Below are 7,334 nucleotides of genomic sequence, written 5' to 3' on the forward strand. Positions count from 1 at the left end.
AAAAAATTAAACTTACCTACATTTTAGAAAAACATTAAAATTCAACCATGAATCCAGCACATTATCAAATGAATAGACAAAAATTCTACCAACAAACTTAGTATCATTATCTATGAAACTCAAGTACTACTGCTTAAAGAGCATTTACAGAACTCTCACCTCAAGGTTTCCCTGCAAAACAAGGTGAAATGCATACTCAAGACTCTTTAAGAATGAGCCACTGATAAAAACAATATACTTGTAACTTGTGTAACATTTCATACATTTTTTTCAAGCACTGCACCATAATTAATTGGCATCAGGCTTTTCAAATTAGAAAAGCTTCACTTACAGAACTTCTTTCCTGTGGGAATTTTAACATGACTTTTCAAATAAATGTTAAAACTGAAAATATTTTTGCAGTTTCTAAACTATTAGAGTTTTAATCCTGTGTACGTTCTTGTATTTACAAGGTCCAGGGAGCTACAGTGTGCATTTTCATATGTCCTTGAGTGGGTATGAGAGCAATGAAACATTCCCACATTCTGGACATTCATAGGGTTTTTCTCAGGAATGAGCTGATGTCTTCAAATGGAACTAACACAACTGAAGGCCTTACTACAAATTTAGATTCAAAAGGCTTTTCTCCACTCTGAGTCCTCCCAAATCTTCAAAAACAGGAAAATCTGAAGGCTTGACCACATTTCCTAACATTCTTATGGTTTCTATGCAGTGTGAGCCTTTTCATGTTTATGAGGGAATGGGAAAGAGTAAATGTTTTACCACATTTCTTACATTCAAGGGGCTTTATTTATTTGTTTGTTTATTTTCTTTAATTTTGAGAGGGAGTCTCACTCTGTCACCAGGCTGGAGTGTAGTGGCACAATCTCGGCTCACTGCAACTTCCACGTCCTGGGTTCAAGCGATTCTCCTGCCTCAGTCTCCTGAGTAGCTAGGATTACAACCATATGCTACCACACCCAGCTAATTTTTGTATTTTTAGTAGAGACGAAGTTTCACCATGTTGGCCAGGATGGTCTCGATCTCCTGACTTTGTGATCCGCATGCACAGGGCTTTCCCCCAATCCCCCGTGGCTTTTTATGTCCTTGAAAAAGAACTAAGACAACTGAAATGTGCCACCATGCCCAGTTAATTATTTTCTTTCTTTTTTTTTTTTTTTTTGAGATGGAGTCTCGCTCTGTCGCCCAGGCTGGCATGCAGTGGGGCTATCTCAGCTCACTGCAAGCTCCGCCTCCCAGGTTCACACCCTTCTCCTGCCTCAGCCTCCCGAGTAGCTGGCGTAAGCCAACGTGCCCGGCATTATTTTATTTTTCTAGAGACAGGGTTTCACCATGTTGCCCAGGTTGTTTCACATTGTTTTAATCCGGGCTAGTTATGAACTCCTGGGCTCAAGCAATACACACACTTTTGCCTCCCAAAGTGCTGGGATTATAGGCTGAGTCACTACACCCAGCCTCTATATCATGACTTCTTTCATGGTGAGTAAGGTGACTGGAACGAGTGTAGCCTTTACCGCATCTCTTACATTCATAGGGTTTTTCTCCAGTATGAATTCTTTCGTGGAGGTGAAGGGAACTGAGACGACTGAAGGCTTGGTCACATTGTTTACATTCATAGGGTTTCTCTCCAGTATGGTTACAAAGGGAACTCAAAGGACTAAAGACTTTGCCACAATGTTTACATTCATAGGGTTTCTCTCCAGTATGAATGCTTCCATGACAACGAAGGGAAGTGGAACAGCCAAAGGCTTTATCACATTTGGTACCTTTATAGGGTCTTTCTCCAGTGTGAGTCCTTTCACGCGTCTTAAAATAACAAGAAAATCTGAATGTTTTCCCACATTCCTTACATTCCTAGGATTTCTCTCCAGTGTGAGTTCGTTCATGTATTACACAACAACTGGAAACAGTGAACGCTTCACCACATTCTTTACATTTACAGGGTTTGTCTCCTGTGTGAGTTCTCTGATGTCTTTCAAATGAATTGAGAAAATAAAACGCTTTCTCACATATCGTACATTTATAACTGGATTTCCACTGTGCATTATCATGTGTCTTCTAACACCTGGAACAGAAACGAAGAATTTCCCACATTGTTCACATTTATATTGCTTCTCTCCATATGGTTTGTATCCTGAGTGAGCTAGGATGTGCCTATTAAGGAGGGAATGATATATAAAGACTTTTCCACAAACACTGCATTCACGTTGTTTTAATCCAGTAGAAACGTTCTCATTCAGATCAAGATTTGGAATTTGGCTGACAACTTGTCCATACTGTCTACCTTTTTTGCTTTCACACAGTCTCTGTAACACATGATTTCTGTAAAAAAAAAAATGACAAGCACATTATTATTGGTTGGTTTAATAACTTTCTACTTATTAATAGGTCTTGGACTTACACTGCTACCAATACCAAGGAAAATGAATTATTATTATTTTTTTTGGCCATGATTGAATTATTTGAAAGTAAATGGGTTACCACTGAAAACACAGCTACCACCTACGTGACTATGACGAAATTAGTAACATTCATATACACAATTTTGTAGTGCTATTTTCAAGTAAACTGTTTTCCAAACACTGACTGCTACACTGAAGTACGTTACATTTGGGTGAAATTTTTCTAAAACAAAATAAATTTCAAGTGACTCTTATTTGTTTTGATTACTTGTTTTTAAGTTCATATGACTTGCTAAGATTCCTTCAAAGGACTTTATTTCCTCTTCTCAGTGCAAGTTATCTTATATCTTTCCCAGGTTTTTCAAAGTGATCTTCAATATTCTGGTCTTTCCATTAGTTTCCTAAAATGCAGACCCACAAAATTATCACGAATTATTAAAAACTATAGAAACGTTACTAGATTTATGTTCATTGTACACAGTGCCCATGCCTGATTTCTTCACCAAATCATTCCCTTGCCACATTCCAAATCACAAATAGCACTGATGATAGGGAAATACTTCTGTAATTAAGTGAAATGTGTTGTCATTCTTACCTACAGAAGCCAGGTTCCTGCAGGTTTCCTGCATCACTTCTCTCTAGAGATTCTTCTGAGAAGAATTTAAGAAAGCCCATTCCTCCTGGGTAAAGTTTACAGCCACATCCTCAAAAGCCATGGAGTCCTAGAACATTCCACACATGTGGATAGAAGGACGGGTGAGACTGACAGCACTGGGAATTTATACTCAATCCATAAGCTCTTTACATGATTCTAAAATTTTCAAGCATTTCTTCTATGACGTGATTGTCACAACTCTTACTCTGTTCACACATACTCCCTCCCACACAGCAGTATTAATGCTGGAATTGAACTATTCAAAAAGGTAACAGCAAAGTAGAAACACCCATCTCATTAGAGAATCCAGGGAGTAAGATGTGCTGCTAGGAGTTACCTTTTAACTTCACTTTGTACATTTCTAGTATCTGTCATAATAAAGTCCTACCTGATGTGCATAAGGGAGTTAATATTATCAGTCCTGAGACTACTGATTCTTAAAAACACCTGCTGGCAAAGTTCCATCTTTGTATTAGTAACTTACATTTTGAAAGGGATTCCACCAACCCAAGTAATAAGAATGACCCACTGCATCTAAATGGCTTATGCAATATATTTGCCAAAACTTTTTCTGCTGAAGGTCTATTATTTTGTGTCACTGCAGTGGTGCTTAGGGAACCAGACACCAAAACACAGTCTGAACACTAAGTGTTCAATGAGTTTCCCTGGTAGACAATATTTTACATGTGCTGTCACTTGTTAACTGGGGAGTTGAGCCCATTCCATGTGATTACACCAAGACAGAGTATGCTTATTAAATTTAATTGAGTAATAAATAAAACCAATAATTGGTATTTAACAACATTAATACAACAATTTTTAAAATTTCTATTGCACAATGTCAAGGCAGAAAGGAATAAGAGGAAATATGACACATGGTTTTTAAAATGACATTAATGTCACCACTTCCAGATGCTATTCCTATGAAATCACATAAATTCCCAAATCAGGTTGTTTTAGGCAAGAAAAACTACTTTTTCATACGTAGTAAAAATGACAAATATCTAATGCTTTTTTGTCACTTAAAAAAAGAGTGATAGCTTGTCTGACATACTTCTAAGATTTTCAAATGAAAATACTCAGGACAGCACAGTATTAGCAGAGAGATGAGCAAGCAGACCAAGGGGAAGAAAAGTCTTAATGACCCAGCATTAATATGGAAAGTTGATGAATGATAGACTAGGCACTGTAGAATAGAAAAAGAAATCACATGCACTTTAAAATATGAGGCAAACCAGGCTGGCATCTACTTGGGAAAATGCATTGCATTCTTCTCTATTCCATGAACCATAATCAACTTATTATATATTCAAATATGAAAGACAAAACCAGAACACTTTCAGAAGTCACAGGAAGATTTTTTTTTTTTACGAAGGATTAGGCAGAATTTCTTTTGTGTAAGAAAACAGTGATAAAGGAACAGACAAACTCAAACATGTTAAAATTTAGGGACTAAAAAGAAAATAGAGTGGGCCAGGCGTGGTGGCTCAGGCCTGTAATCCCAGCACCTTGGGAGGCTGAGACGGGTGATCACCTGAGGTCCGGAGGTTGAGACCAGCCTGGCCAACATGGCAAAACCCCGCCTTTTTGCTGGTGTTTGTTTTTTGAGATGAAGTCTTCCATTGTCGTTTGGGCTGGGGTGCAGTGGCAAGATCTTGGCTCACTGCAAACTTCACCTCCCTGGTTCAAGCAATTCTCTTGCCTCAGCCTCCCGAGTAGCTGGGATTACAGGTGCCTGCCACCAGGCTCAGCTAATTTTTTTGTATTTGTGGTAGAGACAGTTTTTCACCGTGTTGGCCAGGCAGCTCTGGAACTCCTGACCTTGTGATCCACCCACCTTGGCCTCCCAAAGTGCTGGGATTACAGGAATGAGCCACCGTGCCAGGCCTAAAACCCCGTGTTTACTAAAAATACAAAAATTAGCTGGGTGTGGTGGTGGGCCTATAATCCCAGTAACTCTGAGGCTGACACAGGAGAATCACTTGAACCCGGGAGGCAGAGGTTGCAGTAAGCAGAGATGGCGCCACTGCACTCCAGCCGGGCTACAGAGCAAGACAGTGTCTCCGAAAAAACAAACAAACAAACGAAAACCCCAGATATCCAGATAAAGGATGCAGATGTGTCCACTTTCATAAATTCTTCACCATGCTACAAGAGGGGAACTGACATTTTGGTGAATCTTTGTAAATCATCAATTTATCTATCACACTTTTATTTCACCAGTAGCATTGACAAAGCTAAGTCCTACAATTCCGTTTGAAATTACCCTTAAAAAGAACAGACCTTTAAAACCTACTACACTCACTCTGAGGAAGAAATAAATATGAATTTTTAGCAAATAAAATGCATCATTTTAGCTTGCCTCTTTGGAAATAGTATTTTTATCTTTCAAGCTGTACTGACAAAATGTATCTTACAGTCAATGAAAAACTGAAACTCAAATAAGCGGACAAGCCTTTTCAAGATAACAAACTCAGGGAGAGGCAGTGCTGACCCCAACACAGACCTTTCTAAGTGTCACGGCATTCCATTCTATCCCTCGGGACACCCATCCTGTTCAGTAAAGCACTCAGTCACCACCTAGGAGGCACTGGCACTGCTCTTTGTCCTCCTGTGTGCCTTAAAAGCATCTTCATATTCAGGTTCTTGCACATCCTCTCTGGGGTGGGTTTTCCTTGTTCTTTGGGACAGTTTTTCTCTCTTCACAAGTCTGAGACAATCTAGAGAGCTGAAATCATTTCTGCCTTTTCCTCTCAATATCAGTATTCCATTGGCAGACCGTCAATGTGTCTCCGAGGAATAAAAGCTCCGGCTGGAGGAACAGCTTTAATGACCTAGCTTTAATGACATTACGTTGTATTGTCCATTCATTTTAATGTCCTAAAATTTTAATAACCCTAAGGGGTCACCATTTTAGATGAAACTATACCAGGAGATTCCTCTAAGGCCAAGAGCATCCAGCTGCTCTCCTGAGAGACACTACCCCCTACCTCAGGCTGTCCTTGGGGATGAGATGATCCCGGGGCTGATACTCACTAGACCCTCCAATAGACATGGCCACAATGCGTATCCTGGGTCATCCCCAGACAGTTCTAAAATGCCAGGACTAGGAAAAGACAGGAGGGTGGCTGAGGACACAACACCCTGTAGAGTTTTCACGGGGGGACCTCAACCTAAAGACATTTTGGTAATATGTACACTTAGGAAAGATGAAAAGAAGAGAGGCACAAAGATTTTTTTTACAGTAGAGTGTTAGATGATTTATTCTCTGCTTTCCTCTCATGTAAAATGTTTGGAAACAGAAAAATAGTTTGGCCACGGTGGCTCACGCCTGTATTCCCAGAGCTTTAGGTGGCTGAGGTGGGCGATCAGTTAAGATCAGGAGTTCGAAACCAACCTAACCAACATGGCAAAACCGTGTCTCTACTAAAAATACAAAAATTAGCTGGACGTGGTGGTGGGCGCTTATAAGCCCAGCTACTTGGGAGGCTGAAGCAGGAGAATCGCTTGAACTTGGGAGTCAGAGGTTGTAGTGAACTGAGACTGTGCCATTGCACTCCAGCCTGGCGACAGGGCGAGACTCCGTCTCAACAACAACAACAACAACAACAAAATTATAAATATATATAAAATATACATTTAAAATTATTACATGTAGATAGTATTTGAAGTCATGGGACTGACTGTAGATAGAAACAAGAGAAGGCAAGGAAAGTTTTCATATTTATATTTGTATATATTATATAAAATTAATATACATAATTATAATATATAAATATATCATATAGGCTGTGCACAGTGGCTTACACTTGTAATCCCAGCAATTTGGGAGGCTGAGGTGGCAGATCACCTGAGGTCAGGAGTTCGAGACTAGACTGACCAACTTGGAGAAATCCCATCTCTACTATAGATACAAAAATTAGCCAGGCGTGGTGGTGCGTGCCTGTAATCCCAGCTACTCAGGAGATTGAAGCAGGAAAATCACTTGAACCCAAGAGGTGGAGGTTGCGGTGAGCCCAGATTGTGTCATTGCACTCCAGCCTGGGTGACAAGGGTTAAACTCCATCTCAAAATAAATAAATAAATAAAACAAGAAATAGATATTTATGTCAAAATATATAATTATAATACATAAATGTGTATATATATACATTTATTATAAATTTATTAATATATGAAATATATTTATTTCTGAGACAGGGTCTGGCTCTGTCACCCAGGCTGGAGTGCAGTGACACTATCATAGCTCATTGGAGCCTTGAACAGATGGCTCAAGC

This window comes from Macaca mulatta, chromosome 6 (genome assembly GCF_049350105.2).
Source record: "Macaca mulatta isolate MMU2019108-1 chromosome 6, T2T-MMU8v2.0, whole genome shotgun sequence".
NCBI classification, from domain to species: Eukaryota; Metazoa; Chordata; class Mammalia; order Primates; family Cercopithecidae; genus Macaca; species Macaca mulatta.